Raw genomic sequence first — 13,763 nt, 5'->3', positions numbered from 1 at the left:
TATACTAATATGTGAGAGGAACTAGACAATACATATTGCATAATTCCATTTTACAGAAAACTCTGGAAGATGCACATTAATCTACAATGACAAGCCAGAAATCAGTGGGTACCTGGGGAAGGAAGGACTGGGGGGTGGGGGTGCAGGGGCAGGAAAGAGTGACTACAAGGAGGCAAGAAGACATTATTTGTTGACTGTGGTGGTGCTTTCATGGATGGATGCAAACAGCATAATGTTTCAAACTGCACACTTTAAATATGTGCAATTTGATGTCAATGGGTGCGCTTATAATAGCAATTGTACCTCAAAGCTGCTCTAAAAAAAGAATATATGAAGATCTACATCCTAAAAATAAGTTTGTGTTAGAGCCAAGTCAATCCTAATTAATATTTATTGAGTTCTTATTTTTTCCAAGGCAGTTTTACATTATCACATTTAATTGTCATAACACATCATAGGAAAAAGATACTGCTGTCCTCATCTGATAGATAAGAAAACAAAGCTCAGAATGGTTGGGTAACTTCCTCATTATCATAGAAATGTGTAGTAGCAATTTGGTTTCGAAGTCAAAAGCCAAAGATATTCTCTCAGTACATTTCACTCTACCAACAACTCTTCCTCAGCAAATAATTATTAAATAATACTAACTTACTACACGTCTTGAAATGCACTAGCCTCTCAACTGATAGAAGGCAAGTTCAAATTTCAACGTTTATAACTCAAGCATACTTTTTAGAAATTTATCATGGTATAAAAAGTCTTCCATGTAGCAGCATGTTAGAAATAAATTTGCTAATAATTACAGCTATTTAGAAATGGGATGCTTTTAATGGGGTTCCTGGGTGGCTCAGTTGGTTGAGTGCCCAGCTTCAGCTCAGGTCATGATCTCACAGTTCATGAGTTTGAGCCCTGCATTGGGCTCTGTGCTGACAGCTCAGAGTCTGGAGCCTGATTCAGATTCTGTGTCTCCCTCTCTCAGCCCCTCCCCTGCTTGCGCTCTGACTCTCTCTCTCTCTCTCTCAAAAATAAATAAACATTAAAAACATTTTTTTAAAGAAATGGGATGGTTTTCCTATGGGTCAGCAAGTTAGTTTTCTTTCTCAGTAAGATACTAAGGAGAACACAAGTGGATATCCGTACCCAAAATAATGAAGTTGGACCCTTACCTCATATCATATGTAAAAATTAACTCAAAATAGATAAAATCTCAATGTAAAAGCTAAAACTATAAACCTCTTAAAGAAATCATAGGAGTTAAATATTCATAACCTCAGATTTGGCAATGGATTATTAGATACAATGACTTAAGCCTACCTCATAGAAATATTTATTACAATCTAAAGGTCCTACATGAGGCAAGATGTTAGAAAGAAATTTGCTCATATTTACAGGTAGTATTTGGAAAAGGAATGATGTGTCATGAGGTAAAAAAGTCATTTTCTTTCCCTACAAAATGGTTTTCCTAAAAGAAATTAGTAAAACAATCCAGAACTTTGTACTATAGTCCATGACCTTTGAGTTCCTGAAGGTTTCAAACTAGAGCATTAATACCATCCTTTTCTACTTTCCTTTTCTCCATTCCAATCTGTCACATTAGTTGTAGGAAAACAAACTATTGAAATTTTGAGCCAAGAAAGTAGTTGCTTCCAAATTATAAGAAGTTTGCAAACTATTCCATGTGTTTGCACATTTTATTTAAAGAAATGAAATTTTCTAAAAACTCCACATGGCCATATTGTCTAGCCTTATGGATCTCCAAACATTTCATTAGTTGCAAATTTTGTAATGGAACAAAAATTGTTTTGTTTCTCTTTCACAAAGAAAAAGAAAGAAAATTAAAACAAAAGGTTGAACTCCTTTGCAGTTCTTTACTTACACACATACAAAATCTCTCAAAAGGACTCTTTGTCAGCCATTTCTAGGGTTGCAATCTCTGCCCAGACACAGCAATGTTTTGCTTACATTAGCACGATATCCTGTAATACAAGGCCTCTGACTGCTTTGGATAGAGATCTAAACCCTAGAAAAGATTACATGGGAATGTTTCATCAACTCACAGTTTAAATCAAAGATGACTAACAGAATCCTCAACGTCTTTCACTTTTAGCTGATTCCAAAATTGTGTCCTTTAATCCTAAAGAATCTCACTGAACATGGCTATTTTCTGGCAACGACATCTTGGTCCACTGTTATATCTTCAACAGCACAAAAATGCTGTGTTGTTCTCAATAAATATGAGATACATTTATATGAAACAAATATGTGCACATATGAGTGTATATGTTTTATGATACACAGAGAGACACAGAGCTATAATAGGAAAGGTGTGGGTTTGGAAATGGAGATCGATTCTGAGGTAGGCGTACGGATGCTAAATTTACAGGTTCTACAGATCCAGATCAGGACTTCTATATGTTTCTTAACTCAGATGGCAATTTAGAGATATCAGAGTCAAACTCCCATTAAATATAGGATTTCCTTCTTCAGTCTCCCTAATCTTGGCTTGAACACTTCCCATGCCCGAGCGTGTGTTATTCCAAAACCCTTTCTGAGACAGCTGAAATTTATAGATTGTTAATTACTGTAGTTAGGTTGAAATCTGTTTCATGTTTTCTGCCCGTTGGCCTTGTATCAATCGCCTAAAACAAAAATGTCTAGTCTTTTGTGGGTGGGGAAAGAGACAGTCTAGTGGAAAGAAAAGTTTTGTTTTGTTTTATAAAGCATGTTGTGCAGTGAAATAACCACTGGGTAAACTAATGATGAATAGGTTATGAACTAATATGAGGAGGTGCTTTCTGAGAATGATGACAAGAAGGACATGCTTCATTAAGCTGGACGTGCCACTTTCCAGGCTCAGGATCTCATCTATAAAATAAAATGATTTAACTAGTCAAGGGTTATAAGCACAAATGTTTTCAAGAGGCAGAGATGAAACATCAATGAACAAAAGATAATAGGAAGGTTTGGCGATGGTGTTCAACTGAAAACTACTGCCCTCTAATGACATTCATATCCAATTTAAAAGTTGTTCTACTGTGAGTCCAAACAGGCACATCCACACCATCTGACCTTGAGCCTGCCCTTCTCTACCTTTTACTAGCTGACCGACTTTTCAACCTATCGCTCATGTTTCTTTCACCTATAACATCTACAATTTTTATGGTTAACTGACCCCTCACCATACTGGTCTTCTCTGACCATCCGCTATTCTCAGTTCACCTGCACCTGTGTTGGCTTTCTGAGATGTGTGCGTTGTCCGTCTGTGCATTACCCATTCTTTTCGCTTTTGCGCACTCCAGCACTTTGGCTCACTCCTTAGGGCATATGGTTTCCATCCTCCAGAAGTTTCGTTGTCACTATGATGTATAAAACAGGAATATCTGTGTTTTGACAGTCTCAGGAAGATTCCATTTACCCAAAGGTTTAAAGTCAGAATGATGACCTTCTAGGCATTACCCACAACAGTGGGCAGGATGAATTTTGAGAATCAGGGTTATAGTTTTTGTGTCCTATAAACCCCCTTCATGTGTTAGCTTTCCAGTTATGTTTCCCCACACACACTGGTATCAAATTAAAAAAAAAAACATATAAAATTATCGCAATAATCCCAAATCTGTGATTGATATGTAAATATCTGCCAAACTGTCTGTGACCATGTTTGTATTTATTTGTGAAAAATAGTTGTGGTGTGCAGTAAATAGTGCTGGCCTTGAGGGAATTAAAAGATACAAGGTCCTTCTCTGCCCCTTGGCAGATTGATCTTCCGCAAGAGATTGAATTTTTTGGACCCTAGTCCCTAATCCATAAAATAGAAAGACTGATGCACATCTGCTTGGAACTGGAAGTGAGAAGGCAAATTCCAACTGGAATTGGAAGTCATGGGATTGCTGCGAGAATGCAAATTGAGATATTGCACTTACCCGGCAAAAGACAAAGAATTATATACAACAACCTGTAATTAAAACTAATTTACTCGACCTCTGTTTCTGAGATGTAGTAGGTTGTGAGGGACCAATGCTTCTGTGGTGCCAAGGTAGAAAAAGAAAGATATCCTCAAAGATAAGAGATGTGTAAAGACATCAGAGAGCTGTGGAAACGACAAAGAGTAAACCAACTAAAATTCCAGAAGTATTATAAGGGATATCTGGTGACCAGGGCATTTGCTGCTTCTAGGCTCAGGCTGAGGATAGCCGAGGGTCCGATCAGAGATGTTTAGCACGGAGAAGAGAAACCAGAAGAGCATTTAGCAGTTGTATGGTGCCAGAGGACAACATGGAAACTTGGGGGAGCTGCAAATACACTGCTGTTTTACATCCTAGGGCCTTTGCTGAGTTCTGAGGTTTGGCAGGAGGGTGTAGAGCCAGGGCCCAAACTCCTAAAAGACGGAATGAGATTCCCCGCGGTTTCATAGGGCTTAGGAAACACGCGGGCCAGGGGAGAGAGCTGCCTCACGTACATGACCAGTCCTGTCCTTAAGATTGCTGCGGTCTCTCCAAGTGGCCCGGGAAAGGTGGCTTGAGAGCCGGACTGGGAATTTCTAAAACACAGAGCTGGATCTCTTACAGTCTTTAAGGAAAGACGGAAGAGAAGGGTAATTAACGGCCTTTCAATCAAAAATACCGTACAACTACATTCAAGGAATGGCAACAAGCAGGATGTCATTAAGTTTTATTGACATTGCAACCCATTCAGCCCCAGTCCAGTGCAATCTCTGGATTCAAGTGATGCTCCCCTTAGTCTGTCTCTGTCTGCCTGCCCTTCGGTGGAAGACAAAGCCATCTGGGACTCCTAGGAGTCTTTTCATTATAGTTTAGAGCATAAAATAAGAAATTACTAAGTATGTAGGAGCCAAGATAATATGACCAATAATCAAGAGGAAAAAATAAATCATTAGATGCAGAACCACATATTTCAGTACTGGAGTGGACAAATGCTTTTAAATAACTATAACAAAGTGTGCTTTTTAAAGACAAAAATGTATACAATAGAAATGCATAGACATATTTACCAAAAACCATGTACATTAACATCTAATAGCAGCACTATTCACAATCATTAAAACTGGGAACTACCCGCAAAATGGTTGAGTGGAAAAATAAATTGTGGTATATTCATATAATAAAATACATGCAGCAATAAAAATAAATAATCTAAAACTACTTCTAGTCATATAGATAAATCTAACAAATAGAGCGCCCAGACCCAAAAGAATACATCCTCTATGATTCAATTTATACCAAGTTAGGAAAAATCACAAATAATCTATAATGGAGAAATAAGGAATAGTCGTACCTTAGAAGTGGGAGAAGCATCTGGAAAGAAACATAAGCAGAGCTTCCAGATGCTGGTAATGTTATGTCTCTTGATGGGGATGCTGGATACCACAGTGGAAATTTGTCAAGCTGTTTACACTCAGATTATGTGCACTTTTCTCTGTGGGCTACAATAAAGAGTTTTCAAAAACTAAAAAATACATAATTAAATTGACTTACATTCTACAGAAATTCCCAAACTGACTATGTAGGCACAACCTCATTACCCAGAGAATCGACTTACAACCTAACTATTACATGGGGGGAAAAAGAATTCATCGGGAACAACTTTTTCCAAAGGCGACATTGTGAGTTTTTTTTCTACCAAAGCCAATCATTTCTCCAAACCACATGTCACACCTCCCTCTTAGTTCTTATTATTTGATAAAAATCTCTAGTAATTCCCTTCCCAAAGATGTTTTCTTGTGCGGGGTATTCCTATTATTTAGTAGTAAAACACTCCTTTAAAACTCTTCGAGTTCTACAGGAAATCCCAGCCCATGGCCAAATGTGTTGGAGAATGTCTAGAAGGCAAATGGCAACACAGAGATGAGTTTTTCTCCAAAGCATTTCAACTTAGTCATCTTGCCTGGCACTGTAATCCTCAACTAAAAGCCTCTAACTGAAAGTCATCCATTCGTCACATCATGAAAGGATGCTGTTATCCCCTTGTAGTTGGCTTGGTCTGGATCTGCGAGAACTTGTTGACGCCCTGTCAGAATTCCGTACATCCCTTCCTTTCAGGGATGTACAACCCTCAACAGGGACAAAACTTACTTACTCACTTGTGTATAACACTATCGTTAAAGCTGGAAATGCTGGCAAACTAAAAAGATATTCACAGAAAAATGTATTCGCGCAATAGCTGTCCTATAGCTATGACCATATACGTGTTTTCCCAGAAAACACTATGCATCTCAAAACACTGCAGTGTAGCTTCAATGGAAAATGTACTTCCACAAAAAGCAGTCACACGAGGATATTCTCAGACTTAATGAGCATAGGAGCCATTTTTCTTTACACTGCTCTAAAAACCTCATTTCTTAGGTTTGTCACATCCTAGGCTAGAACAAAATGTAACAATGTAAAGGATGACTAGGTTGCATTATGTACTGTGGGATCTGTATTCTATTAGCAGGGTCACTGCCAGGCGTTTCGTAATTAAAACTCTATTGACCCATCTCTTTTTCCTCCGAAGCTGAAGAAGATTATTTAGTAGGTCATAAATTTAAAGGTCATCAGATCTAAGACTGTACAAATGAGCACAGTGCTGCCAGAAATGCCCTCAAAACAAGCATCGCTATGATGAGATCAGAAGCACAAGCAAGAACAAATACTGAGGACATGTTCCATATTTCTAGTTTCATCATTAGATGAAAACACGTTTTCATATCCAAATTCAAGTTTAGGCTAACGTAGTTTAAAGACCATGTCCATGATTATGTAAATATAATTAACAAACAGTGTCCATCACTGTGTAATCTGTGTTGTCTTTTTTTTTTTTTTTTTTTCCATTATAAAATCTGTCTTGGGAACTGAATGCCAAAATCGTAGTTCTTCTCTGTAGCCGCTACAGGGATAAATCCATGGAAAATACATTCTTTAATCTGTCTCCCATTAGCAGGATCATCAGCAGATTTTATAAACAGCAGTTATAAACTTGTTTACCAATTCCTTTTCTTCCTTCTGTATGTAAAAAGATCATTTGTCTGTGTCCTCAATCTTAAAGTTTTCAAATGTCAAGCCTCATTTGACAGAAAAGACATATATTGTAAAAAATCCTTCCTTACGTCTCAAAAATTTAATTTTCCCTTGAGCCAGAACATTAGGCCTGTGGACCTTGGAGCAGTCTTCAATACCTGACACTTCAGAGAATTAAGGAAAGTGCAAATGGCAAGAGTTAGATAATGTGTTGAATGTTTGCGAGTTATCTTTTTAACATTAACAAAACAAGTTGGACGACCTCCAGAAAATGTCCTTTGGAGATAAGTCTAAGCACAAAAAAAAAAAAAAAAAAAAAGGATTTTTGCTCCCCCGCAAAGAAAATAAACACTTCACCCTAAGAAATAAAATTCCTTCTAGATCTCTAGGTTTTAGTGCATCTGAATCGGTCATAACTTCAAGTGCACTTTTCTTCTGTGTCCACGATGGAGTCTGCATTAGGCTCCTCTATATATTTTAAAAGATAAAATAAAAGATAAAGTAAAATATAATCTTGATCTAGCCTCTGCCAGATTCATCCAAAAATTAATCTCGGAAAATTCAAGACAAAGCATAGATACATTTTTTTTTTTTTAATTTCAGACTAGAATAAACGGTCATTTCTCTCTGGAATACATTCATGTGGGCTTATAAAGCATATTAGACATGTAGTATTTTAAAACCCTGAAGATTACAGGCCCTCCTTGCAAGGAATGATTATTTTATACAATTGAATAATCAGTGTTGTAACAAAAGTTAATTGGAAACAAATTAAAGATAGAGTGAACATTTTTAATTTCAGACAGTGGAACAATTCATCCAGTTTCTTTAAAGTGAGTTGCCAACTTTAAATGAATTGTGAGGTTTTTGTTGTTGTTGTTGTTTGAAGTAACAGGAATACAAAGTTCATGTTTAATGTTACAGTTAATGATTGATTTCTGACCCTGACAACTAAAATCCTTTCCTCTGTCTCTCTCTCTCTCTCTCTCTTTTTTCTCTGGTGCTCAAGTTTTCTTTGGTCTTCAGCTTTGAAGTGGTTGCTTTATAAAACCAAGTAAAAATGCACAATGCCTCCATTAAGTATTGAACCTCCTTCTGACAGATTTCTTTTGTTCTACATAGGACAATCCATTCTTTTCCCTCATTAATTCTAATAAACTCAGACAGGTGTCTGGCCTTCTCAAAGGACTTGCTTTAAAAATATAACAAAACCTGTGTCTACACATATCAAATGAAGGGGAAAGTTAAGCTCCCTTTTGTTGAACTCAATTAGTGTGGACTGCCAAGCTCAATTATTTAGAGGAAGAAAAAAATATTTTCTTCACACAAGTAAGAATTGGCTTGAACCATCCAGATTAGGGGTCAGCAGACTATGACTCACAGGCCAAACAAGGCCCACTGCCTGTTTTGTTTTTTTTTTTTATAAATAAAGTTTTATTGGAACACAGTATGTTCATTTATTTATGCGTTGTCCAAGGTTGCTGTGGTAGCATAGGTGAATAGTTGTGACAGAGATCAAATGGCACATAAAGCCTAAAATATTTACTGTTTGGACATTTGCAGAAAGAAATTTGCCAAATCCTGAGCCAGATAAATATCTCAGCTCTCCACGTCAATCTTGCCTCCACAGAAGGAGCCCAAAACATGGGAGAATAACCCTTTGGGCAGCCTAAACTAACATTATGTTTTATGTTGAGTTTCTGTAAATCTTTATTTTAAAGAAGATGAGGAAGCAAACCATTTCGATCAGGACTTATTTTAATAGGCAATTATATCTGTTGGACTCTAGTTTTGCTATAGCCTCAAAGGGCATATGGAAACTCTCCCTGTAAACTGCAGCTTACTTAGTTAAAGGCGTTTGTTGGTTTGATATGTGTGGTTTTCTCTTTAATTGCTGCAGGAATTTGGATTGAAGGTGTATTAAAATTTAAAATTCCGATCATTTTGCAAACTTGTCATTATGCATGCTATAGGCAAGTTAGTAGATTTAGTTATGCCAATGATTGCGAAAAGATACATTATTGCTGCATTATAATGCATAAACAGGTTTTATGTTCTTCTGCATAATATTAGAAACTCAAATTTATGGAGTCACAGAGCTGTGATCATCATCCAGGTTTTAAATAAGGAAGCAATTGGTGATTTATATCACACATAAAGAAGTTTCCTTGTCAAGGTGCTTGCTGATCCGTGGCATATAATTTGGATAAATGAAACAAACCTTTGATGGGATCATTAGGAATTATTTGCATTCATGGTTTTTTTAGAAGTGTTTTTTTTTTTTGTGATTGTTAATCTCAGGTGGCACTTACCTCTTCTCAACAAATCTTGGTTGTTCAGAAAATCCATCTGAATAGCTTTTACATCAAAACTTTTAAAATTTAAATGTGTATGTGAAGATCTAGGTGTTGTGTATCAGCAGTTGTTAACATTATAATAAGACAACACACTGGAAGTTATGAGCCTCCTAATGAAAAAACACAGCTTTATCCATTAAGAAGTCTAGCCAAAAATACTCCTCCTCCTCCTCCTCCTCCTCCTCCTACTACTACTACTAATAATGATAGAACCTAAATCTGATCTAAACTCTAGATACAATTACCAATTAACAGAAAATACAGAGAGCAAAGAAACATGCTAAATCACACTATGAGGCTACAAGTCCCAAAATCCAGCCTGGGAAAAACTATAGGATAATGACCTAGTGCCCTAACCAAATAAATGTCAAGGAAAAATAGTGAGGTGTAATGGAACCTACAGATTAATAAAATCTTAAACATATTAAAATCTTAAACATCATAAAATCTTAAACACAATTGCATGTGTTTACCTTATTTGGGTCCTGACTCAATCAATTAAAAATCAATTTATGACATTTAAGAGATAACTACAAACTTGGGCCCTGGCTAGATATATATAGGGAAGGAATTACTGTCAGTTTTTAAGAGCTAGCTATAAGTTTACTGTAGTTATGTGGGGTTTTTTGTTTTGTTTTGTTTTTAAGAATCCTCATCCTTAGGGGTGCCTGTGTGGCTCAGTCTGTTGAGCGTCCGACTTCAGCTCAGGTCATGATCTCACGGTTCGTGGGTCTGAGCCCCGCATCAGGCTCTGTGCTGACAGCTCAGAGCCTGGAGCCTGCTTTGGATCCTGTGTCTCCCTCTCTCTCTGCCCCTCTCCCACTCTCTTGCGCTCTTCTCTGTCTCTCTCAAAAATAAATAAATATTTGTTTAAATAAGAATGCTTATCTACAGGGATACATGCTAAAATCTTGAGGTTAAAAAGAAAATGTTTAAGATTTGTTTTAAAATGATAAAGGGAGAAAAATTAATTAAAAGTAAAATTTTAGGGGTGCCTGGGTGGCCCAGCTAGTTAAGCCTCTAACTCTTGATTTCAGCTCAGGTCATGATTTCATGGTTTGTGAGACAGACCCCATGTTGGGCTCTGTACTGACAGCACAGAGCCTGCTTGGGATTCTCTCTCTCCCTCTCTCTGCCCCTCCTCTGCTTGCTCTCTCTCTCTCTCTCTCTCTCTCTCAAAATAAACAAGTAAATTTAGAACAAATAAGTAAATAATTTAAAAAATAATAAGAGAAAGGGTTAAGAGGGTAAAATGAAACAAGATTGCGAGAGATCATGAATGTGGACACGGGATGATAAGTACATTGGGCTTACTGTGCTGTGTCTACTTTTGTAGCTATTTAAAATTTCCATAATAAAAAGGTAAAAATATATGTAGGATACCATAAAGTACGATGCCTCTTTATGACTAGTTTTACTAATGATTAGCGATAAATAAAGGAATAGATATAAGTAATTTATTTGGGCATGAAATTAGTTCTGGTACTTGCTTAGACAAAAAAGAATTCACTATCTGGTTAGCAGTAATAAACAGTTATTTTTTTAAAAAATACATCTGTTTAGGTTTGTTTAACAAAATTCAGGAAATACAGGATTTGTGTTTTTCGGCTCATTTGCAATATGATTTGTAGTTTGTTCTTAAGACAGAATCCTTCGCACACTTCTACCTAAATTGTATTCAAATCACGCTTATTCTGGGTCCCCCACACATCAGGCAGGCTAGCTGAAGCTGGGCAGTGCTGAACTCAGGCTCTTTCTTCTCCGTTTCTTCCCCAGGAGGGGTCGGATTTCTCTGGGGGAGATTTATGCAGGAAACGCAAACAGAGAGCACCCGCACAGCTCTTTGCTCCTCCCTCACGTCTATCTTCAAATGCACCAAACATTCATCCCGCGCCCCTTTCAGGCTGCTGGATAAAGCTTACCTACCGCGCGAAGCTCACTGCCGTCTCCCAAGTACAGGTTCTGGGGAATGCTACAGACTGCATTTGCAGGGTAAAATAAATCTAAAATGACCACATGCACACAAAGAGATACGTGGACGTCGATAATTCAGTTCATATCTAATCAAGTCAACTAAGCTGAAGGGGTACATTTTGAATTCTTTCAGAAATGTTCTCTTATGACAGACTTGACATGTAGGGACGTGAAACTCTTTTCACCGCGCCCTACAGGTTTTACTCATTAGCAAGGATAGAGTATGCATGTCTTTCTTTTTCCAGTTTTTTTCTCTCCTATGACCATCACTTGTGGACTTCTCCACAAAGCTTCATGGTCATAATTTTTACTGTTTAAGTTTCAAATGTTCTTCTAGAAAAATATCCAGCCAAGTTAATGCACGTGAAAACCTAACGTTTTCTGTGTCAGAGCGGTAAGCGGCTGGGGGGCCAGCTGCTGAGTCCGGGCACCTCGGACCCCAGCGGAGCCCTGGTGCTGGGGACCTCACCCGGACTTAGAAGCGGGTCTTCCTTGTTCTGGAATCTCTTGTCTCCACACCATCCTCTACAGAGCCAGTGGAGTGATGGGCACTCGCCCTGATTAAAACCTGTCATGTTGCCCCGTGACTTACAGTTGTAGCTCTGCCCACAACTACTCAGACTCATCTGTCACCACCCTCTTCCCCGCCTCTGTGCTGTGTATCATCTCCTCCACCAAGCCTGCCCCAGACGTGCCATGCTGCTTCTCACCTCTCCGAAAGCCCAGATCACTCTCTTTGCCTGGAATCAATACACACACCCACACACACACTGCAAGCGCATGGGTCTGCTTCACAGACACGTAGCATTCCTTCAATACCCTTCTCGGAAGTAACAATCTCTGGTCCACGGACCCTTTACTGTCATCCGTAGGCCATCGCTTCCTACGCTGCTGATACATCACACTGTATGGGAATTTTTTCATTAAATGTCAGCCTGCTATTTTATGAGATCCTTTACTTCCAGCCACTGTGTTTACCTTTACGTCTTTAGCCTCCAGCCCAGAGTCGGGTGCACATTACACCTTCAGCAAGTGTTTGTTGAATGAATAAATGAATAATTTGAATGCTGTAGCTTACCTAGCAAATCCCTGGCTAAGATCTTCTGTAATAGTTCCATCAATTATTTAATAAATGTTTGCTTAGCATTTTGTGTAAGACACAATGCCCACCGTGGTTGTGGTTTACAAAGCTGAGCAGTGTGGTACGGTCCCTGGGCTGCTGGAGGGAAGATAGCTAATGTACACGCGTCACTGTATTCAAAACACAAAACACAAAACGCTACACGTTCCATAAAAGAGCGTAAGTGAATTTTTGTGCAAATTAGACAAGGAATAGGGAGGAGGTGCCAGACTTTTTAATGAGATGGAAAGCATTTAATCAAAACAAATTGTTCAAAAGCTGTTGAATAACATTCATATTTTTGAATGAACCTTTGTTTTACTAGCCTTTCAGCTAACGTCTGAAACGTCTTTCTTATAGCTTAGAAGTATAAAGCTGCAGAAATACTAAAGATGTTAGAATCCAGCTGTCTTATTTTCTAAAGAACAGAGCAGAAGTAGATCTCAGGGCTTCTTTCTCCCATTCTATAACTCTTAACACAGTGACAAACTGCCCCAGATCTTAAAACTTAATTCTGTCTATTGCTATTTGATTTGTGGTAACTGTAGACACAGACCCTAAAATGTGTTTGGAAAAAAAAAATCGAAAGACAACATTTTGCTCATATCTACGCTGTATAGGATTATTGTAAACTCATTTCAAAATTTGCTTTTCTGTATTGCTTTCTTTTAAGGACTATCTATGGATAAAACTTAAGATGAATACAAAATTATATATAACTTAACTCTGGCAATAAAATAACTTTAAAGTTATTTGAAATATGGATGGTATATAATGTTTTCTTTGTTTCTCTATGGACTTTAAAGCATTTGGCAAATGATAAATCCATGTGGACAGAAAATAACGTATGATTTTATATCATTACAAACTGGTATCGTTGATGTTGGCAAATAAAGCTGATTATTAGAGGTGTAGAGAGGGTAAATGTTGGATAAAGATAATAGTCAAGGGGCGCCTGTGTGGCTCAGTCGGTTAAGCGGCCGACTTCGGCTCAGGTCATGATCTCGCGGTCCGTGAGTTCGAGCCCCGCGTTGGGCTCTGTGCTGACCGCTCAGAGCCTGGAGCCTGTTTTGGATTCTGTGTCTCCCTCTCTCTGACCCTCCCCCGTTCATGCTCTGTCTCTCCCTGTCTCAAAAATAAATAAACGTTAAAAAAAAAAAAAAAAAAAAGATAGTAGTCAAGTGGAAACCGGAAAGGAAGTGACTTACTTACCTATTTGATATGAAAAATCATCTGTCATATTCTTGAGAGTATTTTCCAGTATCTGTTGCTAAGTGTGTCCCCTTTCAGAGAAATCTG

General features: G+C 37.9%; 1 long non-coding RNA gene across 1 annotated transcript; it reads right to left on the bottom strand.

The window, feature by feature from the left end:
• Positions 1–2,343: 2,343 nt before the first annotated feature.
• Positions 2,344–13,189, bottom strand: LOC123585748. Its single transcript, XR_006706396.1, has 3 exons — positions 11,293–13,189; positions 5,293–5,440; positions 2,344–3,356 (listed from the first exon to the last, which is right to left on the bottom strand). It is a non-coding gene; the product is annotated as an uncharacterized LOC123585748 (long non-coding RNA).
• Between the last annotated feature and the right edge of the window lie 574 nt (positions 13,190–13,763).

The sequence above is a fragment of the Leopardus geoffroyi genome, chromosome B1 (assembly GCF_018350155.1).
Source record: "Leopardus geoffroyi isolate Oge1 chromosome B1, O.geoffroyi_Oge1_pat1.0, whole genome shotgun sequence".
NCBI classification, from domain to species: Eukaryota; Metazoa; Chordata; class Mammalia; order Carnivora; family Felidae; genus Leopardus; species Leopardus geoffroyi.
The sequence above is the reverse complement of the archived record's forward strand: the minus strand, read 5'-3'. Positions and strand labels throughout refer to the sequence as shown.